The sequence below is a fragment of the Anser brachyrhynchus genome (genome assembly GCF_964034855.1).
Source record: "Anser brachyrhynchus genome assembly, chromosome: 1".
Lineage (NCBI taxonomy): Eukaryota > Metazoa > Chordata > Aves > Anseriformes > Anatidae > Anser > Anser brachyrhynchus.
In genome coordinates, this window is record NC_137694.1 from 20,800,130 (window position 1) to 20,827,999 (window position 27,870).

The following is a 27,870-nucleotide window of genomic DNA, read 5'->3' on the forward strand; positions in this document are numbered from 1 at the left end:
AAGGTCTTGCTTAACATCAGAGTGAAAGGAAGTTTGGTTTAAGCAGCTAAACTTTATCAAAGACTTTAGTGGACAATTTCTCCTTTAAAACAAAAGAAGTCTTGAACAGTTTTCATGTCCAAATATTTGCTTTCTGGTATAGAGAATGAGATCATCAGCTTTTATGAATTCACTAGACAGTTAAACTCATCTGCTTTTAAATCAGAGGACCAGGACAGGGAGAACCACTATCAATTTTTTATCACTCTGCAACACATTTAAGTCAATCTATTGGCTTGGCTAATGGAGATGGTTAGCCTGGGGACAGACCTAGAAGTTCCTGCCACCTAGTGCCAATTCTGCTTCTCTTGCAGATGAAACTCTTGCTATGCATGTAACAGCTATTTAACATAGCATAATAAGAAAAATCTAAATAAATGGTCCTTCAGGTTAAGTGTAAAGTGTTTAAGTTGTAAAGTGTCTGGAGTACATATCATTAACTTCAGCAAACTCCAGCTATCTGTTTCTGTGTAGTTTTTGTAGTTTTTCTTTGTACTTTTTTTTTTTTGTAGTTTGTTCAATACTTTTGTTCTTTAAAATGTGAGAACATGCCTTTATTCCTTTATTCCTCATTGCTTCATTCAGTTTACAAAAGAACTGAATTGGCCCCATTTTCCACAGTAGACACTGTGGTTCAAACCATTTTCATTCAGTAACTCATTCATTTGCTTTGTTCTATTCCCAGATCATGTGATTTTTGTTCCCTTTGTGAGGCTGTAGGACCAGTCACTTAAAAATTCCTTTTGTACTTTTTTTTCATAATATTTCTATTTTCTTTACTTTAGGCAGAAAATTTGTTTCCAATACTACCTCAGTCTGTCTGTCGATGCCCATATCAATGGCTGTGATTGTGTGTAGAAGGTCATTTTTGAATGACAAACTGTTAGACCTGTACCTGAGATTGCAAACAGTATTGACTGTGATTTGAACTAGATAATTTATTTCAACTATCCTGTCAACTTTTAAAGGTTGATATGAACTCTTTCCAAGAAGAATATGAACTTTAATAGTAGCAATTGAGAAATATAGCATCCAAGGCTGTTTTTCTTATTATTTTTTTTTCAATTACATCAGACATATGGACTGTTCTAGAAATATACTTTGTCATGATATTACTACATCCATTGCTTCAGCACCCTCATGACGGAAATAGAAAAGGAGAAAGTTCTGTCTACCTTCTTTCCTTCTTTTGTACTATGTAGCACCTTCTCACAACCTGTCAGTCTGGCTCCAAGCACTTCTCAAGGGCTTTGTTACACATAGCGGCACATGGTACCATCTGTAAATATAATAAAACAATAACAAACCCCGTATAAATATAATAATAAATAAATTCAATCTCTTCATAAGTAAAACTATTAATATGAAAGATATCAAAAAATAAAGAACTAAAAGAAATTGTAGACTGAAGATATAAGAAGTATAAATAGAAATGTGGTGTGCAGGTTGGAAATGAAATCAGGAACACTTTATACTATCTGAAATACTTAGAAATATGTGGAAGACAAACTACAAGGGAAGTGTCTTTAAGATAGGAAAGTAGTAATTCCTAGTTTTAAAATACCTATGTCCATACTAAAATCTGAAAGCATCATATAATTAATTAACAGCAATTCATTTCCCGTGTGAAAGGCAAATAAATAGGAGGAAAGCAAAACTATGTTGCCAGCAGTAAAAGAAGTAGCGATGTGAGAATCTTCAGGCTACCTGCCTCAAGGACTTTCCACTAATTTTTAAGTAAATTTCAAGGATAACAATCTACTCTTTGCTGATCAAGAACTGGGATTCTTATTCTTGTAAATAAAGAACTTTCTCTGAAGATATTTTGATTCTCTCATAAACAGTTCAAAATTGACTCTATCACTGTACAGAAATGGACTTGATTTCAATGTCTCTTATTCTACTGCCATTTTTAACATACTTTGTGTGATAGCTTCAGAATGCAAAATTTAATGCATTACTGTGATTAGTACCAGACCGAAAAAATCATGTCTAAGCTGTCTACAAACTAGAATAACCTTTCTGTAATTTCTGACACTGGGCTTTTCCAGGGAAGTGTTGGTGTAACTGTGCTTGTGCCAAAGCTATTCTGTTTTCCTGCTCTGAAGCCAGCTTAGAGTATTCTACCAGAAATGCGGTGGAAAAGTGTAGTTATCAATAATTTATCTTCCACACATGTAGTTCAAGATCTGCTTGATGACTGATAATACCTTATTTTTTTAACAACATTCATTGCATTCATATTATAGAAATAAATGTCAAAACATGAAAAGATTATCCAAGTCATGTATTAATATACTTTTTCTCTGACTCTAACTAAAACACACCATTACTTCAGCAAAACAGTTTGAGGAGCTTAATCCAGCCACCTCAGCTGTTCATAGGAGTTGCAACGAGGTTTGTCTGTGCTGAAAATCATGTTTTTATTATTAATATTATTTTATAGTTAATATCCCCTCATACAACTTAAAGTGTTAATTTATTTTTCTTTTTTTTCTTTTTTTCTTGAAAATATAGAAGTGATCTGTGAAGAATTTGAAAACTTATGAGAATGGCTCTTATTAAAGCTCGAAACACTGTCCTGGCAAAGGCTTTAAAGGGAATGAAAGTTCAAAGTTTGTTGCAGCAGCATAAAATAGTTAGATCCTTATAGCATTTCTCTCCAAGGAGAAAAGCAGAGGGGAGGGGAGGGGAGGGGAGGGGAGGGGAGGGGAGGGGAGGGGAGGGGAGGGGAGGGGAGGGGAGGGGAGGGGAGGGGAGGGGAGGGGAGGGGAGGGGAGGGGAGGGGAGGGGAGGGGAGGGGAGGGGAGGGGAGGGGAGGGAAGGGAAGGGAAGGGAAGGGAAGGGAAGGGAAGGGAAGGGAAGGGAAGGGAAGGGAAGGGAAGGGAAGGGAAGGGAAGGGAAGGGAAGGGAAGGGAAGGGAAGGGAAGGGAAGGGAAGGGAAGGGAAGGGAAGGGAAGGGAAGGGAAGGGAAGGGAAGGGAAGGGAAGGGAAGGGAAGGGAAGGGAAGGGAAGGGAAGGGAAGGGAAGGGAAGGGAAGGGAAGGGAAGGGAAGGGAAGGGAAGGGAAGGGAAGGGAAGGGAAGGGAAGGGAAGGGAAGGGAAGGGAAGGGAAGGGAAGGGAAGGGAAGGGAAGGGAAGGGAAGGGAAGGGAAGGGAAGGGAAGGGAAGGGAAGGGAAGGGAAGGGAAGGGAAGGGAAGGGAAGGGAAGGGAAGGGAAGGGAAGGGAAGGGAAGGGAAGGGAAGGGAAGGGAAGGGAAGGGAAGGGAAGGGAAGGGAAGGGAAGGGAAGGGAAGGGAAGGGAAGGGAAGGGAAGGGAAGGGAAGGGAAGGGAAGGGAAGGGAAGGGAAGGGAAGGGAAGGGAAGGGAAGGGAAGGGAAGGGAAGGGAAGGGAAGGGAAGGGAAGGGAAGGGAAGGGAAGGGAAGGGAAGGGAAGGGAAGGGAAGGGAAGGGAAGGGAAGGGAAGGGAAGGGAAGGGAAGGGAAGGGAAGGGAAGGGAAGGGAAGGGAAGGGAAGGGAAGGGAAGGGAAGGGAAGGGAAGGGAATCCTAGCATGCAGCGAGAAATTTAACTTTGACTTATTATTAGGCAGAGAAGTGTAACAGCATACTTGATATAAAATCCTTGTTAGTCTTAAACACTGATTAATAGCAACTTGTATGGCTATGGTTGATGTGGCTTCCTTTCCTGCCTGATCTTTATTAAATATAGATATGCCATGTCCTCCAGTCAGAAATGACTTATTTTACAAGATCGCTCTTGTTTACTGTCCCTTGAAGGATATAGTTAGTTTTCAGTTAATTACTTACATTAATTGTCTGTAGGTATTCTGGAATTATAGCTTCATTGCACAGCAACTACAGATTAATGCAACTTGAATTCTATGAAGCTACTGGGCTAAGTTCAGATATGGAGAGAATTACCCTGATAGAAGTTGCAAGCATACTTCTAAGTTCACTAGTCTACTGAATCCATCTCATTCTAAATGGATTTACCAGGATTTTTTTCAGTTTCTAGAAACAGCTGTCATGGTATCAGCTTATAATATCCTTCAAAGATACAACTATTTTTACAAATTGTGGATATTAAAATGTGAACATAAATATAATGTTCTTACTGATTAAAAGACTGAAAACTATGCACAGAAAATATAATCTGTCATTTTGCTTACTGTTGAAATCAGTGGGACTTTGTGACAAGATGGAAGAACTGACCCTGAAACAGGTATTTCAGTGGTAACCATATGAAGACTAGCATTCTGCTTAAAAGATTTAAAGAAACCTACTAAGCCACATGTCTTTTATAAGGAGACTAGTAAATGAGTAATTAACTGCTAAGCGTGTCAATATAAAATCAACTGAATTATCATTCTAAAAACTGTGAACTCCAGACAATGGACAACATACAATGCTGTCATGCATATTATTCTGAAAGTTGTTTTCCACCCCTAGTATCTCTGTGTGAACTATCAAAACAATTGTACTTACAGTAAAAGGATGTGAAAGATTAGGATTTATTCAAGTGTGTAGGCACAGTGTGATGACCGCATATTATTCTATACTGACTGTTCTGTGAAAAATGTAGTAGCATACTCTTGTATAGTTCAAGCAGAAAGATGCTGCAACTGGTTTGACATGTTAACATGACAGGGCAGCACCTTAAGCAACCTTGCATTATTGTTTTCCCTGACTTGCTGGCATTCAGTTACCATTTTGCAATGTCTGGTATGTCGTACTATCATTTGATTTACAATGAGGAGATGAGATTCACATGCTTGCTGCAGTTAACTCTTAGCAAAAGAGATCTGAGTGCCATAAAAACATCTAAAAGCCTCAGGTTTAGCCAAAGGGGAACTCAAAATATACAAAAAGCAAAGGATGTCAGTGTTTGCAAATCTGAATACAGAGCTCAAACTCATGAGTCTTGAACTGAAAAGATTGGGCTGATGCATAAATTAACTATCTAAATTTCAACAGGAGCTATTCTGGACCACTAACCAGCCCAGAGAGACTAGGAGACCGCAGACAGCCCTTGTAAACTTCCCCCTTCCTGGGCTGAGTGAGCTGTACAATGTGCTTGAAGTACAGTACTAAAAACTTCCCTGAAGGTTCGTCCTTTGCCTATAAGGAAATAGGTTTTAGTGGACCAGCATAGCAATTATTCATTTTAAAACTGCTCTATTTGGTGCTAGTCCTTGATAATTTTATTTCTGAGTGTTAAAAGACAGACAATGCCCATATTGTGATGAAGAATTCCTCTCCTATTCTTGCTGAACAGATCATTCTTAAAAAAAGTAGAAAGGAAGTTCTTACATAATCAGCTACTGGTTTCTCATCCAGGAAACACAACCTCATAGGAGAGAAGTTATAATTTTAAAAAATACTCTTCTGCAGACTACTTTGTGAGCACTCTATATCCACTGCAATGTAAGTGGTGGTATCTGCAATCTCTAACTTCCATGAATCCACCACTCATAGTGCTACTTCAGAAATAGCTTCCAACTTGTGCTACATAAAAAATTATTCTATCTATTGTGGGTTAACATCTGTTATTTTATGTACATAATATTAAGCTGTGTTTGAAGTGTTTCATAGCAATATGGTAGGGCCCACAGAAACAAACAAAACAAACAAAACACCTTTATTTTGGAAAAAAAAAAAAGTGCAGAAAGAAGATAGAATCTTCTGCTGAAGATGCTGAGGTGCTAACACATCCCTCCTCTGCATATGTTAATTCTCAAAAGCAATTTATGAATTCTGAAAATTACAGTGGACTCATAAGCGTTAGAACAGAGGTCCCTTGTTTATGGCTACAGGCAAAATGCTTCATCCTCTGACATTGTTCATTGCCACAGGAAATAGAAAAAATATATTTAGGCACTCATCCAGGTTAAACAAAATATGATGTCGCTCACAGCACACTTCTCGCTCAATATTGCTGTCTAGAGACAACAGAGCCAAAGGAACCACTGAGCTACCATTAATGTGTTTCCATAAGAGGAAATGTCTTATAAGCACACTAAAAAAATGAGAATGGCTAACAGAACCCATAAGGAGTAGAGTAGTAAAGATTAGGATCTTAGATGTGATCTTTAAATATATGAATTGAAGAATCTTGGGTGAACCCCAAGATTACACTTGCCGAGTGTGGGATGCTGCTAAAGTTTTATGTCCAGTAGATGTATGAGGATTATAAACAACTTCAAATTAAGACTGAAATGCACATATTTAACAGGGCAATTAACAACACGAATAACATGTCCAGACTTTGGATGATTTCTTTATGGTCCATGTGGGAAGGCAGTTATTTGTTCACCTATTTGATATGCAATCCAGTTCAAACTAAAAGTAGTTCAGCAATGTCTGTGTTAGCCTGAATTAAGGAAGGGAGTTGAATAAAGATTGAAATGAATTTGTTCTGTTCCTGCAAGTGGGACAAATCTAAAGGTGAAAAGAAATCTCTGAGGTAATTTCCGTTTGTTGAAAAATTTCTTTCTAACAGAGGCTAAGTGAACATTTTTTTTCAGATGTAAACTCCTTCTTCAGGATTCCTCTTACACATTAAACTTTCTTTTTTGATGGTAGTATGTAAAATTTAGGGCAAATAATGGTCTTGTTTCTCACATAAAAATCTTTGCTCTTTCTGATTTCCACCTCCTCACTCAAACCTTCCATCCCTCCCCCATACACAAAAACACAAACAAGTACTATGTTTTTCCGTTTTTCCTCAGCACTTGTTGCTTACTTGTCTGATAAAATCAGTGCTTTGGTATTTAATTTTTATTAAAATCTAGATTTCATGAGTTTTAATTCCTGAGTATACTTTAGGACCTTTTTTTTTTTTTTTTTTTTTTTCCTGGTGAAATTACTTCTTTGTATCATATCATATTTTGTTGATACTTATATCAAGTTTTATTTATGGCCAGATGCTATCCCAAAATCATGGATTACTTTAAGTGTGCATTTTATGCAACTATTCAGGTTCAATTAAAATAATATGGTATCATTATCATCTATGGTTATTTTCTGCTGTGTTCTTCCAAGTTGGATCTCTATGATGGATTCACTTGGTCCTACCATCTTTGCAGAATGTTCTCTGGTCACTGCCAAAAGCAAAAGAGACAATGGACATGCCTCATTCCTTTCTGCAATTCAAACTAGAAAAAAAATATAATAACTTCGTTGATTTAGGCAGAAGTTTTTAGTCTTAACTAAAGAGAAACAATCAATTCAATTAATTGGGGAAGTGGGAAAGGCAGTGTCCACATGGAATGGGACTTTAAACAGGATGTTCTACTCTGTTCTATTATATGTATAGTGCACTCAGTGAAAGAAATAGAAATTGATTTATTTTTTATTTGGCACCATGAACAATTCTAGCTACACTGTGATTATTACTTGTGAAATGTCCTGTACTTTGGGGAGGTACTTTGAACTATGTTCAAATGAAAGGAGAATGTGGACTTTGATTGGGCTGGTAGTATTTTTCTGTTTCTCTTCTTGTAATTCACAGGTGATTAGGCCTGTTAAATCATCACTAGGTCAGGATTATTGTCGCTTTATAGAAAAGGAAAATGTAACATAAGGAAGGGATCTCCACAAGGGAACTCCTGAAACATCCAAGAAAATCCACAGGTCCTGGAGTCTTATTTTTGCTTCAGACTTGTTATTTGGCTTACATCTCTTTCTCAGTTATTTTATTATTTTTATTTTTATTTTGTAATTTAGAAAACACCCTGGGAACAGCCTGTCATTTCTAGAGATTTAATTCATAGGTTCAGAGCCTGGAATATCTGAAGTACTGAAACATTCATAAGGTAAGTAAAAGACTAAGACTTATTTGCATGCAAAGTTTACCACATTTAATTGGTGGGATAATCTGGCATCTTTGACTTTCTCTAGCATAAAAGTCATTCTTTTACTACTGCTATTTTTTTTTTAATGAAATATCTACTTTACATGTATACTACCTGTTTAGGTTTCCTTTCTCAACAGCATGTTCAACCTCTCCCCAATGTAGATAACTCGTGATAAACTCTATGATAAATCTTTTTGTTCACATTCTAATGTATCTGTACCTTTTTATCTCCTGGTCTACCTTGATGTTTATCTTGGTTCTTTATTCTTTTTCATCAAATAGGAGACAGTCTTCATTGACTGTATACAGAGATTTCTCTGTATGTTGACTTTGGGCAGTATCCCAGAATGCCTAAGTCAAATGCCTCAACTTGTCCCTTGCGGTGTAAGTCCCTTTGGGGGGAGAGGGGAGTGGGAAGAGAGGGTAGTGAGGGAAGGGGGAACAGGGGGGAGGAGGCATGGTGTCCTCATCATTCTTCTGAATTTCAGTTCTTTTCTATTAGGTATTTACTGGAAACTAAAAGGGTACAATTAAAATAATTGCAAAAAATAAAAATAAAAATAATTACTTTCTCTCTCTCTTTTTTTTTTTTTTAACTGTTATTTTTCCAACATTTTTGAGATATATTTCAGAAAGCATTTAAGGTTTGCTTTGAATTTATTTTTTATTGGAAAAATATAGTGAGATCACAATTATTAATTACCTCATAAATAAGTAAACCCCATAATTTCTTCCTCACCTGTGAATGACAAATGCAGGCCTCGGTTACTAGTCCCCACAACCAGAATTTATTAGTTGTACAGACCACCAGCCTAGCTGAGCTTTACTGATTAAGGTATCCAGGAAGTTCTAACTAGTCTTAGCATTGTGTTTTTTTAAACATCACTAGAAGAAATATAGTCCCTCACTGACTCTGGATGAAAAATTAAAGTGAGATGGGCCCTGATCCAGGAAAATAGATTTAAGTAGACATCTTTCAAAGTTAAAGTTCTGAAGTAAATGTTTTGAAAATTGAAGTTCATGTTTTGTTTTTGTTGTCTTGGAATAAATTAATTTTAAAAGAGTAAGGTATACAAACCAAAAGGAAAAAAAAAAATTAATTTCTTTATCTCCTAAGCAAACGATTATATGTTCTACATGAATTAGGACAATTTGCTAAATTAGGATCGGATATGCCACCCAAGACTTTGTCAGATTTGAAAAAGAATTATTCAGACAGTGTGGAAATATAAAATTAGCTTATGCCACATTAATTTAGTCAATGATTTTTTCTGTCTCCCATGAGTGTTGTGAGACAATAATTATCTCATTCTCAAGTAGCCGGACATACAGTAATTTAAAATATCCAATTTAGTTATCTTTGTTTCTTTGTTAATCATTTTAAATTATAACCATTAATTAATTTGAATATATCAGATGTGAATAGAAATCAGTAGTTTGGAGCAGTATTTTCTTTGTAATGTACAGTATGTTGTAATTAAAGCTAGATGAGCTCTTTAAAAAAAAAAAAAATCCCTTAATTTGTCATATATAAACACATGGTGAGCTTAATTAATGTCAGTAGGGTAAAATCGAGCATTTAAAAGTGCTAATTCAGGATAAGAGAATATGAGCTCCTGCAATTCTAAAATGTTCATTCATTTCTAATTGTGTGGTTTATTTCTGAAGCTTTTCATTGTCTTAGACGCAGAACAATTGAACTTGTAGGAAGAAATAGTGAACAATGTTTTAAGATACACTTTCTGGTAGTCTGAAAGCATAAGGGTCTTAAAAATTTCAGACAGAAATATTATAAATTACATTTAGCAGACTATAATCAGCTCTCTGTTATCTGGGGAAATGGAGCATAATTGGGGTAATTACTGTAAAGATCACTACAACAGGGTTCCACCAGATTCTGAGCAGGAGAACAGCCTTTGCTGCAACACTGTGCTAACAAGTTATCCCTGGGGTGGCTTGTCTATTCAGAAAGTTTCTGTCAAACCCATTTCAAGGACAAGTAATTTTTGAACTCTGTTTTCATTCCTCAGCTTTCTGTGTTTGAATTCCAGTGTTTCTGGATGCGAAACTGACTGAACAGCTGGGTCTAGAAGGTAGTGGTCAGTGGCACAAAGTCTAGTTGGAGGCCAGTAATGAGCAGGCTACATCAGGGATCAATTCTGTGTCCAGTCCTGTTTAATATCTTCATTAATGATCTGGATTATGGGGCAGAGTGCACCTTCAGTAAATTTGAATATGACACAAAACAGGGGTGAGTGGCTGATTCACTAGAGGGCCATGCTGCCATCCAGAGTGACCTCAACAGGCTGGAGAGGTAGGCTGACAAGAATTTCAAGAAGCTTGACAAGGAGAAGTGCACCTGTGGAGGAACAACCCCAGCTGGACCACAGAGCTGAAAGGCATCTTTGTAGAAAAGGGCTTAGGAGGACACCAAGTTGAACATGAGTTAGTGATGCAGAGAGCAGCCCTGCACAGAAGGGCTTGAGGGTTCTGGTGGATGAAAAGCTCAACATGAGTTGGCAGTGTGTGCTTGCAGCCCACAAGGCCAACTGCATCCCAGGCTGCATGAAAAGAGGAGGGGCCAGCAGGTGGAGGGAGGTGATTTTCCCCCTCTGCTCTGCCCTTGTGAGGTCCCACTTGGAGTGCTGCATCCAAGTCTGGGGTCCCCAGCACAAGAAGGATGTGGACCTGTTAGAGTGAGTCCGGAGGAGGGCTACAAAGATGATCAGAGGGCTAGAGCACTTCTTCTACAAAGAAAGGCTGAGAGAGCTGGGGCTGTTCAGCCTACAGAAGAGAAGGCTCTGGAATGACCTCATTGTAACCTTTCAGTACTTAACAAGGACTTACAAAAAAAATACGGAGAGCGGCTCTTTGCTCAATCAGATATTGACAGGACGAGGGGGGATGGTTTTAAACTAAAAGAAGGGAGATTTAGATTAGAGGTTAGGAGGAAATTCTTCACTTAGAGGATGGTGAGGCATTGGAATAGGTTGTCCAGAGATGTTGTGGATGCCCCATCCCTCGAGGTGTTTAAGACCAAGTTAGATGATACCCTGAACAACCTGCCTAGGCATCCCTGCCTATGGCACGGAAGTTGAAACTAGATGATCTTTGAGGTCTCTTCCAACCCAGGCCGTTCTAAGATTTTATGATTCTGTGTACCTTTGCTGCTAAGAAGGCTAACAATACACTGTGCTGCATTAGTATTGGCAGCAGGTCCAGAAAGGTGATCCTTCCCCTCTACTCAGTGTTGGCAAGGTTGTACCCGGTGTACTGTGTCCAGTTCTGCATCCTCCCCCCAGTACAAGCCATATATGGACATACTGGAAAGAGTCCAATGAAGGGCCATGAAAATGATGAAGAGACTGGAGCACCTCTTCTATATGGAGGGACTGAGAGAGCTGGGACTCTTCAGCCTGGATAAAAGAAGGCTCAGGGTATTCTTATCAGCATGTATAAATGCCGGAAGGGAGGGTACAAAGAGGATGGAGCCAGGCTCTTTTCAGTGGTGCCTAGTGTTAAGACAAGAGGCAATGGGTTCAAACTGGAACAAGGAATCTGATTATCAGGAAGCATTTCTGTACTGTGTGAGGGTCATGGAGCACTGGCACAGGTTGCCCAGAGAGGGTGTGTAGTTTCCCTCCTTGGAGATCTTCAGAAGCCATTTGGACATGGTCCTTGGCAACTTGTTCTAGGTGGTTCTGCTTGCACAGGTGTATTAGAGCAGATGACATCCAAAAGTGCCTTCCAACATCAACTATTCTCTAATTCTGTGACCATCCTTGATCCATCCCCCAGCCAGGTACCTGGGTGATTCTGTGATTCTGGAAACATGAAGAGCCATCCTTCCTGTGTGGAGCCAACTTCTGTTGTGCTGAGTCTGATACAATTATGACTATGTTACCTAGTCAAGTTAGCTTTACTTACGTGAAATTGTTTAGTAATTAATAACTCTACCAAAACCTAAACTGGCTTTCACAGTACAAGAATCACTATATATCTGTATTGATGGAATTCTCTGTCTGCCAATAGGGTAGCACACTTTTTAATAAAGAAGAGTTGTCTGTTCAAGGGCTGGGGGTCTACTGTATGGCTTGCTGCATGGTTTAGTGTATGTTTTATCAGATGTCTTACAAAGTAACCTCAATTTTAAATAACCTCTGTATCACTTTTATTCACAGAACCTTCCCCCCTCATCCCCCCCACCCCCCCATACAACAGGAGAAAAGTAGCCAGGAGGTGGATACCAAAAGCTAATTGCAGATCATAGCAGTTATTATTTTCAGAAGCATGTGAATTTGTACAATAAATATAAAGAGCTGTCTCACTGGCTTAAGATTGCTTATAGTAAGCAATACTGCCAATCAGCAGGTTCAAAATATCAGTAGTTCTGCAGTACAGAGTTAACCATATGATTCAGAAGAGATCATTCTTAAATGGATAACTGGAACAGAATGCACTTACTACAAGAATATCTTTCAAAACAGTTTCTAAACATAAGGTCTGATTTGTTCCATTTTGACACTGTGGATTTTCCTTAGAAATTTTCATGGAATTAAGTATATTTCTTTGGCTGAAATGTCCTGACTTCTCACTGTTGTGTTACATATTGTATGGATGAGTTTCCACTTCATTAGTAGTTGCATTTCAGTAGTGCCCTTTACACTTATTTGTAAAATTCTCTGGAAGCTACTAGAGAGAATACTGCTATATAATAGAGAAAATATTATTATCATTGTTTCTGGAAAATCACAGCAATCTTCACTTAAAATATTTCAGCCAGATCAGTGACTTTCTGATGCATGACTGGTGATACAGTTCACAAGAAGCATTTTTTCTACCACTGACAGCTGATGTATTTTCTCTTGTAATCAGAGGTCTGTGTGCTAAATAATATCATTTAAATTAATTTCTAAGGGTAAGATTTTGTTACCCCAGGAGAACAACTGAGAAAATGATGCTTTACATTGAGAATCTTGTTATCTTCTGGATATTTAACCTTGTTCACGAGAGTTATACTAGGGCTAAATAAGGAAAAGGCTCTTTAGCTCTTTTTTTCTTGTAGGAGATTCTCTTCCAGAATTTTGAGAAAAGGTAGTATTTTAATACATTAGCTGTCCTGATAATTAGCACCACCATTTCTTCAACATGGTTCAATAATAAGGTGTAATCTATCTCTCTTCTGTCAAGCCAGGAATGCTGTACTTGCTTTCTGTAGCCTGTTATTGCAATTTTCCCAGCTAAACAGAAACATAGACATCAGAAATTCTGCCACAAGCAGTTCTTGTGATGGTTCAAATGAGTTTTATAAATCCAAACATTTTGATTAAGACCAGGAAAAAAAAATCATATTTAAGTATTCAGCTGACATAAATCTCCCAAACTTTTGAAGTTCCTCCAAAATACAAAAACAAACAAACAAACAAACAAAAACAATAATTGTTTAGAATACAAAAGCAGAATTCAAAGATATTCATTGAATTTCAGGTGTAATTGCTTTCCAGGCATTAACAAAGATCTTTTCAGAAACTGATGATAAAACAAATAAGTCATTGATTTGTAGGTTTTTTGCTTCCTTAATGCAAATTCATAGAAAGCAAAATGAAATATCTTCGGTTCATGTACTCATTGCTTGTGGAAAAATCGTGGTATGGATAAATAATTTGACTTGGTGATAGAAACACAGTAACTCTATTACAAATGGGATTTTCCTTAGGTTTGTATATAAGGGCAGTTTGAGGACAGATTTACCATTATGAATTCAGAGAAGCTTTTTAAAATTCTTAAATCCCTTAAAAACTTTTGTGTACACATTTATTTTAGTAGTCTATTTTTAATATATCTTAAACCAGTGAGTTAACAAACAAACAAATAAAGACAAGCAATTTTTTTTTCCTGCTGTTATAGCAGTCTGCACAACTGTGCAAGAGTGAGGTGGAGTCTATTTATGTGCCAAATTAATTCTAGTGCTGAACACACAGAAGCAACTTCTGATGGCAATAGGACTTAGTGCTAAATGAGTGTGTGGGGAAGGGGGTACACAGGGGGGATGGGGGGACGAGACAACATCCACAAAACTACAATTTTTGCATCATTTCCCACTCATTGGCCTTCCTGTGTTTCTCTGAGGAAGTCATGATAAGACATAGTTTATAATCAGACAAGTTTTAATGCAAAATTTTTCTGACATGAGCTTATCCACTTACAGTTTACCACTTTGTTACAATCAAGCTTTGTTAAAAAGTAGTAGTCAGTTTGCAGACATAGTAAAAAATAAGAACAATTATAGCTTTGTTTATTTCTTTCAAAATAAACTTTTTTTTTTTTTTATATTATTTGTAATTTGAGTATCTGTAGCCCAAAACAACTGAAATAATTCAAAAATGTTTATACCATGCAGATCATCAGCTTTGGCCCAGAGAAATTTCATTATGAATCTAATTTCTATACTTATTTTCAAACAACATGTTGATTTGATTTAGAAAGTTTTAAAATATTTTGGGCTTAATCATCACTACAAAATACCTTGCACTGAACCGCTAGAGTTAAAACTATTAACTGACAACATTCCATAATGTTGCACGAAAGTGAGATAAAATAACCACACTAATAAAGTGGGTTGCAGTGCTGCTACAAAAGTATTATTTTTATTATTATTGGTTATTTTTAGACCACATGTTCATCTATTTTACCTCCAAAGTGAGAAATTTCAGTTATTACTGCCCCAAGAAATAAACCATCAAGGCAGTAAGAGCTCTTTAAGATCAGTATCAGAAAAGTGTTAAAATCACTGTGAAAATATCTCAATTTGGAAAAAAAATATGTAATAAATGACAGTACAATTATTTTGCTCATGGAAGGCAGTCCTGTGGAGCTGTACCTCATTGTTGACCAAGAAAAAGCTAGAAGAAAGACATAAAAGATTTTGCTACTAATTATCAGCCAAAGGAAAAATATTCCTTTGACAGAAGGAGATCCAGGAGCGAAAGGAGAAAATAATATTTATAGAGCTGTGGGGCAATAGACTAGTAACATTAGCATTTATGAAAAAATTTTGTTCTTCAGTAGATTCTCCCTTCTGATCTAATATAAGTGAATACTTTAAAGTACACTTAGCGACATTAATATGACTGACCAAAATTTCTCTTAAAAGAGAATTAAAAAAATAAAAATAAAATAGTTTTAACTCTGATGGTTTTAAACAGCAACTTTCATTACCTGAGGTTTGAATTTTCTATTAATTTTAAAAAGATGTTTGCTGCTGAAAACCAACCTTTTCTTAGAAAGAAAACAACAAAATAAAACAAAACAGAAACCTAAAAACAACCTGTACATAATTGCTGAACTATCAGTTGCCAATACCTCACTGGAAATGTCTTCTGGTTTTGTATCTCCTTCTAGCAGCCTGACCAAAGAAAAAAATTTTGCTTCCCAAGATGCACTGCAGCCATGTGTCTGTTGAGCTCACCTCTCCAAAAAAAAAAAAAAAAAAAAAAAAAAAAGGTGGTAAAGAAAACAGAACATTAAAAGAAAGATGCTACAAAGAATTCAATTTAAACATTCACTCAGCAGTGTTATGGTTTGACATTTAACATGAAACATTATTCTTCCAGGGGAGATTTCTACTATTTCTGTAAGAATAAGATTCAGCAAAATATATTTTCTAATTTATCTTGTAGGTTATTAACTCCTGCTCATGTCAGTGATAATTTTAATAAACTGTAGAATCATGGAATGTTTAGGATGTAGTGGACCCCTGGAGATCATGTATTCCTTCTACTCCTTCAAAAGCAACTAGACCAGTTTGGTAAGGATCTTGTCCAGGTGAGATCTGAGTATCTTCAAAGATGTAGATATCACTGTTTTTTGTCCTGTATTTGGCCACCATCACAGTGACATTTTTTTTTCTTTAATTGGACTTTTCTGCATCGCAGTTACAGTAATATGTAACATGAATGTTTCTTTGTGTATACATATACACATTTATATGCATATGTCTGCTTAATACATACTTGAATTGTCATGAAACATGATTTTTCCTGTTACTACTGTTTATCTCTAAAGGTTAACAGTTTCCTGTTGACAAACTTAATATCTTTCATTTATGAAAAATATTGTTCTGAAAGTAAGACTACAGCACACTGTTATGCTTCATAACAAATCTGCATATCTCTGTTTTCTGTTCGTTTAGCCAACAGTGCACAAAATGAGATTTTCAGTAGAGTTCTAGTTTCCTTCTTAGATCTATGGGAACATGGCAAATCTGTGATTTTTCAAATAGCCTAAGGCTTAAAGTAGATTAACACTTTACCAATGTTTCCATTTACTGGAAAGTTTATTTTCTCTGTAACTGGATTTGAAGGCAATGGAAGGCTCAAGGGCTTGAGACAACACCTACAGTATACAAGAAGAGATACACTTTGTCAAAAGTGAGAGAATTATGATATTATTTCAAATACATATTAGTAAAAATAAAATATTAGAATGCCAACAATGTATTAAAGTACCAATATTGAATTTATTTTGTATGAACCAAATGCAGTCCATTCTACTTTGATAAATCTTCATAGTAAGTTAAAAATACTCAAAAGCAATAACTGAAATCACTCAGTTTGTTGCTATTGGCTCTATCTTTGTTTCTAACTGTGACAACTACCAGAACTGTCGGTTTGTATCTAACTTGTATACTGTAATATGACTAGTCTTAAAACTGAGACATAGCATGAAAAAGTGAGAAACTGCCCTGTTTTTGACCTGGGAAATAGAGTAAGAAAAAAATAGCTTATGGTAAAATTTAGAGGGATTGCTTGATTTTATTGTAGTTTAGAGAGATCTGAGGCTATGGTGTATCTATCCATATATATATATATATAATTCACTGAAAAAGTAATTCACACTAGTGAAGGTATGGACTCAGCCAAAATTTAAACCCCATGTCTCACAACTGCACCATAATATAACATTAGAATAGGTAGGAAAATGATTTCCTGTACCTGGAAAATTGGGCTACTTTAAAGAAAATAATTACAGATTCAGGAGACCCAAATGGGAACACATAAAATCCTGATCATCTAACTGAACACTCAATTCACTGAGAAGCATCCTGAATTCCCACCACTTTATCAAGTACCTTTCATCTAATGAAAAGTTATTGCAAAATACCCAAACACTCCTTCAAAGTAAAAACAGAACCTCTGATGGCCACTAAGAACTCTGAGCCAGCCTGTCAAGACACAGTAATGTGATGAAATTTCAAATCCTTCCCTGTATGACAGTACTTTTAGTGTGTGTATAGAAAAGAAAACAAATCTGTCAGGGACTATTAAACACACAAGCATGAGTCTTATGAAGTTCCTGAACCATGAAGTCTTCTAGGACAATGTCACTGTATGCTTGACCTCTTATAACATTCTTTGCTAATCTTTCACTGTTGGGCACTGTCACAACTTCATGTGATATTCACCCTCACATTGATATGAAGTTTAATCAGTGGATTGTTGGACAAAAAACACAACTCTGTTCCCCCCCTTTTTCTTAATCTTTTTTTTTTAAAAGTAAAATCTTTCTTAATTTCCCATATAATCTATGGTAAGGAGCCAGTGTGGCTCCTTTGTAATTATGGATTTCACTAACTGACAATGAAATACCATGTTTAGAACAAAACAAAACAAAAAGAAACACAAATCTTTTGCAGAAAATGGTCCACCCTTGTGAAAGAGAAGGAAAACCTGTAGGAAGAAAGTTCATCAGTAATTAGGCTAGGAAGAGCTATTGGGGCAGTCTATAAAATAATTAGTATAGATTTATATCTAGTTCTGGACAAGCAAAGCTGTTCCAACTTTTTAAGGAGCGAGACCTAAAAATAACTAGTCCAAAGCTGTACAGTAAGCATATGGGTTGCTACCACTGCATAATTCATGCCTGACCCACAGTACTCTTCCCTGATTTTCTGCTTCAATGTGGGTACAGGCTAGGGAAACTGAGGAAGAAGCAGAAAGCTCAGAACATTAGCAGCCCATTAGTAGACATCAGAGTGCTTCAGATTAGTTTCTTGGAAGCTGATAGCCAAGCTACACTGGACTGCTAGACACTGAAATTCCTTGGTAAACAATTACTCTGAATTCATTGTATTTCCTATATGCATGTTGTATATGTTGCATATGAAGGATCATTGACTTGCTGTGGATGCATGGTTACTATATAAGCACAATGTAGGGGGCCATATGCATCTCAGAAATCAGATTTACATTGAAGATTAACACAGACAGATCCAATTCACCCAGGACTCACAGACATGCTGATAATTCGTTATAAATTTGTGCCAGTCATTCAAAAGCTGCTCAAAATTTTGAATAGACTGGATACCTCCACACTAGCTGCTGGTGACATCCAAGGGGGACGTCATAATAGATCAGGATCTGTTATGGTTCTAGCATCATATCTCTGCATTCTATGTTGATCATCAAAATTCACACTAGTTATACCTAAGCATATACCACATCTCTACCTAGCCAATGGAAAGCACATTTCTATGGTGACACCCCAAATAGCCTTGTCATTACAAGCAGGTATCTGTTCATGTATAGAGAGCAAGCTGGTGGAGAAACATGAATAAAGTGTGCTTATCTTCTGAGAAAGGTACCTTGTGTCCATACTGCAAATGGGGTACTCTAGATGGTGACTCCAACCTTACTTCTACCAGGAGAGAAGCTGCAATGAACACACCACTAGCATGCTTAGTGTTTACAGCAAGGCTCCAAGTTTAAATGTCAAGAAAATTGCACCAGTGCATGAAGTTGCTAATGTAGATACACTCATTGATATTGACATATTTATAGCTATTTTGCTTTACATTAGCCATTTGTAGCTGTATTCCCTAGACAGAAATATAGGAACAATACATAGATGCACTACAAAACAAAATTTACAATTCAATTTAAATTTATTCCTTTTTTTTTTTCATCTTCACACCTTTCAGATTCTTTTATTTTTGTTTGCTTCACAAGTGGAAAATAAAAATACTTCCCTCTTTGTGTTTTAAGCTTTTTTTTTACAGTTTTTATCTTCTGTTATTTTAAAAAAGTGAGAAGTATAGAAAATATAAAAAGGGAAGATATCTAATACACACTTTTAATGTGTTTAATTATTTTTATCAGATTATCATTAAGAAGTCAATATTTGATTCTTTCACAAACTGTGATATGCAATATTATCACAACTGCAGCTGATATAAAAGTACATATGGTGGCTGCATGCTTACAGTTGGCAAATGTTATTTTCATGGCAGCTAGAGTTTGTGTTTAAAAAAGATTTGAAAATAAAACATTTACTATATCTATAGACATAATATGTCCTAAACAGTCTTCTGCCTAAATAAAATCTTCAGCAATGTTAAGTTTGCTCTTTTCCTTTACGGACGTGTTGAAATATTTCAGAGATTCTCTAGGTCAATAGTTCTACCTCTTACCTGAGCTGAACTACATTAGGTACATCTCAGTAAACAATACTAGCACAGTAGACCTAGCGTTCATTGGTACTTCTCTCACATGACCCCTATTTAGCACGGAAGTTAATCTGCTAAAAAACAGTGATAATGTTTACGTTAATGCAATTATTTAATTGTATTATTAATTAATTAATATTGTTAATTAATTAATATTATTAATTAATTAATGATCAATAACCAATTAGCATTAATTAATTAATTAATATTATTTAATTAATGTAAACAGTGATAAAATACATTTCTTCTAATTGCGATATGGTGTTTAGGAACCAGATAATGGTTGAACATTAAAAATACATACCCTTTAGAATACCTGAATACATACCTTTTAGAATAACCTGAAAATTCAGTACATAATATATTCTGAAAATTATATACAGACTCAGTAATAAGAGCATTGAGCTGCAGTCATCCAAAAATGGTGCCATCACGTAATTTAGAAAAAAAATAGAATTTTCTAACATTTGGGGTTCTTAGATCCCTAACACAGCACATACAATCTATGCTTTAAAATAGTAATAAGAACATCTGCTAGCCTAGTGCATGGACAATAATTCCTTTTTTTTTCTTTTTTTTTTTTTTTTTTAGCGTGTAAACATATATGCTTTGCATCTTAAAATTTAAATTGAAACTGAAAATATATAGCAATAAGAATGTGAGATGCACAAAGCAACAAAAAACAAAAGCAAACAAAAAAGTGTTTTTTCCTTGTTTGCTTGTTTTATTTACTTAAAAACAAACAAACAAACAAACACAGAATAAAGGCCTCGGTCAAGTTCTGGTAAATAAATGTCCTTATGTTGGGAATCTGACTTGACATCATTCACAGAAACTAATTTCTTTGATATCAAATTAAAACCATGTGAAAACCTGTAATCCAGAAGTGTAAAGCAGAAACTCTTACGTCTTAAGAGAATCAAGTCTATGAATTTATCACTGAATATATAATCATAGAATTATTAAGGTTGGAAAAGCCCGCCAAGATCATCTGGTCCAGCAACCACACTACCACCAATATCACCCACTAAACCACGTCCCTAAGCACCACATCCAACCTTTCCTTAAACACCTCCAGGGATGGTGACTCCACCACCTCCCTGGGCAACCCGTTCCTATGCCTGACTACTCTTTCTCAGAAGAAATGTCTCCAAATTTCCAAACTAAACCTCCCCTGGTGTAACCTGAGGCCATTAACTCTTGTCCTAGCCCTTTTTATCTGCAAGAAGAGGCTGATCCCCAGCTTCCCACAACTTCCTTTCAGGTCGTTGTAGAGAGCACTAAGGTCTCCCCTGAGCTTCCTCTTCTCCAGACTAAACAACCCCAGTGCCCTCAGATGCTCCTCACAGGACTTGTGTTCCAGACCCTTCACCAGCTTCATAGCCCTTCTCTGGACACACTCCTGTGCCTCAATGTCCTTCTTGTACTGAGGGGCCCAAAACTGAACACAGTACTCGAGGTGTGGCCTCACCAGAACAGGGTACAGGGGGACAATCACTTCCCTAGTCCTGCTGGCTGCACTATCCCTGATACAAGCCAGGATGCCATTGGTCTTCTTGGCCACATGGGCACACTGCTGGCTCATGTTCAGGTGAGCATCAACCAACAGCCCCAGATCCTTTTCCTCTGCACAGCTTTGCAGCCACTCTGCCCCAAGCCTGTAGCATTGCATGGGGTTGTCATGATCAAAGTGCAGGACCCGGCACTTAGCCATGTTGAACCTCATCTCATTGGCATCTGCCCATTGATCTAACTTGTCCAGTTCCTTCTGCAGGGTCTTCCTACCCTCTGGCAGATCGATACTTCCCCCCAACTTGGTGTCGTCTGCGAACTCAATTCCCTCATCCAAGTCATCAATAAAGATATTAAAGAAGATGGGCCCCAACACCAACCCCTGAGGGACACCACTGGCCACCACCTGGATTTCACTCCATTCATCACCACTCACTGGGCCCAGCCATCCAACCAGTTTTTAATCCACCAAAGAGTATAGTTGGCCAAGCCATGAGCTGCCAGCTTCTCCAGGAGAATACTATGGGAGACACACTTACTAAAGGCCTTGATGAAATCTAGGTAGACTACGTCAACAGCCTTTCCTTCATCCACAAGGCAGGTCACCCAGTCATGGAAGGAGATGAGTTTGGTCAGGCAGGACTTGCCTTTCATGAACCCATGCTGACTGGGCCTGAGCCCTTAGTTTTCCTGCACAGGCCGCGTGATTGCATTCAGGATGACGTGTTTCATCACTTTTCCTTGTACCGAGGTCATGCTGACAGGCCTGTAGTTCCCCAGGTCCTCCTTACAACCCTTCTTATAGACAGGCATCACATTAGCAAGTCTCCAGTCATCCAGGACCTCTCTGGATGACCATGGCCGCTGATAGATGATGGAAAGCAACCCAGCAATCACATCCGCCATCTCCCTCAGCACTCTCGGGTGGATCCCATCCAGCCTCATGGACTTGTGACAGTCCAGGTGGAGCAGCAGGTCTCTTAACTGTTTCCACCTGAATCATGGGGGATTTCTTCTGCTCCCTGTCCCAGATTTCCAGTTTGGGAGGCTGAGTACCCCAAGGAGAAATGGTCTGATTAGTAAAGACAGACGTAAGGAAGTCATTAAGATCCTCAGCCTTTTCCTTATCCTCAGTAGTCTTGTTCCCCCCGTTACCAATAAATGATGGAGATTCTGGACAAGTCTCTTATAGTTTCCAGGATGAACTGGTTTCCAGTGTACCCAGAATAGTTCATTTTAGGACAGACCTTCTCCACAATGTCTGATCACAGATTTTCTAGACTGAGGTCCCCCTTTCTCCAGTGATCTCCTTCCAGTTTTAGAAAATAAGGAAGTTATCTTTGAGCAAGGGTCCTGAAACAAAACAAATAGATTGAAACAGGAATCTGACGGTACCAGAAGCTGGAGAAAGAAACAAAACTAGGGTTGACTAGCATTGTAGACAAAAATAGATTAAATTTTTGTGGCACATAATTGGATTAATGCGTATGGGGGGTGAATATTTGAAACTGAATTTCAATTGAATTTCTGAACTCTAAAGTAGAGATCTACTACCTGCTGGGTGCAACTGGTGCAAGTGGTTGAAAATTTTGGTAACACCTGGATGAAACACAAGTAACACATTCTGAATCCCCCAATTAGTAAAGAGGCATGAAACAGAATCACCAATTAGGAAGTGGATCATGTGCTGTGCTTCTGCACACACATTATTTTGGTGAGAAAAATCAGTACTTGAGTTCCTGAAGAAGAGATGTCAGAAAGGAAAATTCCTGAAAAAGAAGTGGTTTCAGAAAGAAAATGGGGTCTGGAAAAGGAAAATATGATAATACTGACTGACAGAAACATCCTGCAAGTGGGAGATGATACTGGCAACCAGACAGCTGAGTGGAGATGAACCGTAGCAGGTAGTGTATGGGACTGGTAGCTGCAAGCAGCTACACAGCATGAACTTCTATGGGCTTCTGCCCAAACTTCCTGGGCCAGCAAGGACATCCCAGCAAAGAAGGGAAGTCCAAACCTAGTGAATGCAGTACTGTGGGAGAACAAGTATGCAAGATCATCAAACTCTTAGAAGCTCTAATCTTGGTGGTTCTTAAATTTCAGTACCAAACTCCATTATGTGCTGTCATTCATTCCGTCTCATATTTGAAAGCTAGGCAAGAATGTGTGAACTGGGAAATAAAAGTAAACCAAAAAAAGAATAAAAAAATTTGTTACCTGTTAATTCTGAAGTGTCACAGATTTACTGCAATCCACAGATGCAAACCTGCCAAGACTTCAGAAAAATTCTACTTTAAGATTTCTGCAATTTCACCCTGTTTTCTCTGTTTGCTTGTGTGTTTGTTTTGGTAGATGAAATACCACACAGAGGTACAGTAAAGATTTATAAAAGGATCAGCAGGTTCATTAGGTTCATAAGGTTTATAAAATTTAGCACATAAATGTTAATACATTAAAATTAAGATTTTGGATGCATTCTGAATTTACCCTCTGTGGAATAATTGCTGGAGGTGACTTACTGAGGCTAAATGTTTGTCCACATCTTAAGAGAAGGTTCAGTGTTGAGGAAAATTCCAGGGTGAGATGTGGCAGATATGCAAGGAATCTGTTCCATGATAGTCCCCTTTGCAATATAGCCTGCAACCTTAGGTATCGGTGACACCAGCGAAGCTTGGTGTGCTGACTTTAAGAGATACGGTGCGGAGGGTGGAGAGGAGTGAAGACACTGTGGCCAGGCTCCATGCTATTACTGCAGGGATGGGTAACCAGAAGGTGTTACGGAACTGATAGACTGCATGGCCAGTCCTGTCTCTAACTGATAACCAAATCATGTCTTCTAGGTGAACTTTGCTCACTATAATCCCATTATAATGCCCAAACACACCTCCATCCCAAAGGCTACCCACCTACAAGGTGTGACCACCCCTCACTGAACATGTACTCTGAATTTGTCTGAGCCTATTCCTTTAAACACAGGCAAGAAAAATTTGCACCAATCACAATGAAGACACATATGACTAGGGTCACTCAAGCTCCACCTGAAAGCAAGAAAATAGTATAAAATGGCCCAAGAAAAGGAAAATATGAGAGAAGACACCATTGCAGAGAAGTTGGAAGGACATCGTTTACTTCTGGGATCAGCTGATGGGCTGAATGTCTTCCCCTTCCCCCCCAAGGATGCCTATTGGGTGAGATTCAAACTCTCCATTATACCCAGTGCTTCCTTGGGAAACCTAACATTCTCTATAGGGCTGTTTCATAAGTCAGCACATGTGTAGTTGGTTGTATTAGTCATATTCTTGGTATTTGCACATGCTTTGCAGACATTTGCACATGCTTTGTATTTATCACCGGCATCCAAAATAACTTGTATTCCTGTTGTTTCAATAAACAACACCAGTCATTTACTAGACTGAAAGTGTATTGCGCTATTTGTGAATCTGTGATCATGATTAGTGAGACCAGATTTAAAGTGCCAACTGCACTATTTGTGCATCCATGATCATGATAATTCAATATACAATGAATGTGATCAGCCTTATAGTGCCAAACTGGGCATCACTCAGAATCTAAGCCCGGCCTCCCCCAGCCCCTCTGATATCTGAGAAATTTATGTCCTGCCAAACTTCTTTACCCTTTAATGCACACCTTCCCCACTGTATGTAGTATGTTTACTTCATGATATGAGTCTTTTTTATCTATTTATTTATTTATTTGTTTATTTATTTATTCACAGCATGGGTATTTGAATAACCATACATCAGTGAAGCAATAGACGCTGTTCACCATGAAAGTCCTGCGGAGGTTAGGCAGAGTGCAGAGAATGGCAGAAGGGAATGGCTCTTCTTACTGGCCAAGAAAAGCTGTATCGTATTTGTGGGAGCTGAACATTGCCCCAGAGAAAATCCTATTCTATCATAGTCAAAACATTGTTGTGTGATGTTTTTTCAAGTCACTTAAACCAAACAGGTCACTCCTTTGGTGTCCTTCATTTTCTGGTTGCCTAGATGGTTTGCTGCTGATTGCTTCAGTTACAGGAGAAGTTAGGGGGAGATATATTTGAATAGTCAGAGCTATCATACAAAACTAGATTTAGTTGATAAAGAGTTCACAGTTGCTTGAAGCTGGCCATGCAACAGAATTGTTGGAACTGAATCCTTTCACATTTCCAGTCTCCATCTCTGATGGGGATGACATCATCCCCAGTATCACAGAGATCACAGAGTGCTGAGGAGACTTCTGTGGTATATTCTTATATATGATAGTGAAGTCAGAAGAGAAAAGTCTGTGAGGAAATGAATAGTTCTCAACAGGGATCTGGATTGTTAGTCTAGTAAATAACAAATAGAACCACACATGTTGAACAATGAAACATAAACAGAGTATTGAGCAGCTGCTCATTAAGTAATCATCTACTATGTATTGTGAATAAAACAGTGGTCCCTAGGGGAAAAAAATAATAAGAAAAGAAAGAAAGAAAGAAAGAAAGAAAGAAAAAAAGAAAGAAGGAAAGAAAGAAAGAAAGAAAGAAAGAAAGAAAGAAAGAAAGAAAGAAAGAAAGAAAGAAAGAAAGAAAGAGAGAAAGAAAGAGTTTAATTAAAATTGCAATTATTCATACAAATCAGAAATCTTCACAAAAGACTGCTGAATTAATAGTACTCGGGTAACTCACTTCCAGCATTTCCTAGTCTTCAAATATACGATTTTGCTTCTTTAATAAAGTAGTGTAACTTTGTGTGGTTTTGTGTGTGGGGGGGTGCTGCATGTATTTGTGTATTAAGTATAAACGAGAGTTGATATATTAATAGGTTGTAAAATACAAAGAAATATACATCTGATGAGGTTTCAGTCCCTCTCTTTTCTGCCGGTCTGATTTTCTATGAAAGCTGAGCTAACTTCTCCATTTCTTGCTTTGTATCTTTTAACAATTTAAATCCACTTCAGTGGAAAATAGAAAGTGTAGGCTGGGATTTGGGGATAAATGTATTTGTGATCTCTATTCCATCTGTACCATAAAATTGGCATCAGAGGGGTGCATGAAGCAAAGTGTGTTTGCTGCAGCTTTGTATAAATCTATATTATTCCTGCTAAACACAAAAAAAGCATATTGCTTTATGCACATATTTATTCCATCTTAAATTCTGCAGCATGCGTTTCAGCAGTACATAACAGTGGTGATCATAGTTCTTATAAAATGCCAGCATAACAAGCTTAATTAATTCAGATTCAACAGATTTTTTATTTTTTTTCAAAATGGACTATGACACATGGAACTCATTATCGTTATAAAACAAGTTCTTTAATATAAGTCTTTTAATGTCATTGTTTCACATCTCATGTTTTGGAACAAAACAATGTTGTATTATATGTAGAACCTGTATCAAATCACAGTTATAACAGAGACAATTATGACTTTATTCTCTGTCTCATTGTGCCAAGGTACGGTACTGTAGTACTTTAAATATCTTACTTTCTGTCACATGGCCATAATACCAAGGCACTGGGCAGAGATCCAGGTCAAACTTAAGGGAGAAAAATCAAAGACACAGATTTTTTTGTCTTAAGTTAAGCCTCCTATTTAACTGAGATTAATAGAACTATCTCCATGCCAACAGACTTGTAGTTAAATGGTTAAATGCATTTCTTTTAATAAGAAGGAAAGAAGGAAAGAAGGAAGGAAGGAAGGAAGGAAGGAAGGAAGGAAGGAAGGAAGGAAGGAAGGAAGGAAGGAAGGAAGGAAGGAAGGAAGGAAGGAAGGAAGGAAGGAAGGAAGGAAAAGAAAAAAGAAAGAAAGAAAGAAAGAAAGAAAGAAAGAAAGAAAGAAAGAAAGAAAGAAAGAAAGAAAGAAAGAAAGGAAAGAGAAAGAGAAAAAAAAAATCAGCCTTGCCTGACTTGACCTCTTACTTTGCTCTCGTGTCAGTTCTGTTCACTCTTAACAAATTTGCAAGATTATATAAGGTAGATGTAAAAAATATCCAAACTAAACATAACCTTGTCTTCCTATGAGTTGATTTTAAACTGTGGTTGAATGTCATGGCAGGTCAGTATTAGGTTTTTATTTGAGTGTATGTGACTACAATGTTTTGTGATTCAACCTTTGAAAAATTTCTAAACCTATAAATCTGATAGAATTAAAAAGATACAGCTTATTGCTTAGTCAAGCAAGGATTGAATAAACTTATTGTAAACAAGGAATCCTCATTTAAACAAATTGATGCTCTTCAGTCACTTCCTTGTTTGCTTAGCTGAGGATCAAGACAGGTCAATTGCTGTAACCCAAGTGTTAAGCCTCTTTCTTTCAATGTGAACAAGGTGTTTGTAAGTCTTAACCCTGCTTTTTAGAGTTCTGTATCAGCACTGGTAACCCATTATTCAGTTGACACTAGGCCAGATAGGCTTTATATTTCTCCTACTCCACCATATTTGCTGAAGTTTGAGTTTATGCCCATCTGTTTGCATGCACCTCATGGCATACCTGAGCTAACCTGAATGCTCATGTCCCAAGGAGCCATATTTGGCTTTCAGGTTCTCTGGTTCAATTCTTCGTTTGTGTTTGTTAAGATAAGAACTGTCAGAGTTATCAGTTATCTCAACTGACCTGCAACTTAGGTATACTCTGTCGGATTCAGAAGGAGTTTCTTAAGCATAATGATAACAAGAAGCTCTTCAAATATAAGTTGACATAAATAAAATGATAATATTATTCCTTACCCTACAAAAAAAAAAAAAAAGTGGAATTTAGTAAAAGGAGTCACAGAACTGCTCCAACCCAGAAACAGCCTATGTGAGCCATTCATTCCCTTCCTCTACTCCCTCCACTCTAGCTTTAGGGAAGAGGGATAAATTGATGAACTTTAGACAACGGTATCCATCTAAGCCAACAAACAGAGGGAGATGAACTGAATTCAAGGTCTTTTATTCACCACTGTTTTGCTGGGGACAGTTTTTGTTAAGGAGAACT

At 37.3% G+C, this 27,870-nt stretch overlaps 1 long non-coding RNA gene across 1 annotated transcript in view; it reads left to right on the plus strand.

The window, feature by feature from the left end:
- The first annotated feature begins 7,112 nt into the window (after positions 1–7,112).
- LOC308186500 overlaps positions 7,113–27,870 on the plus strand; it is a 59,648-nt gene continuing 38,890 nt past the window's right edge. The window contains exons 1-2 of the long non-coding RNA XR_013944085.1: positions 7,113–7,671; positions 7,765–7,853. This is a non-coding gene — a long non-coding RNA (uncharacterized lncRNA). The remainder of the gene's footprint in view (positions 7,672–7,764; positions 7,854–27,870) is intronic.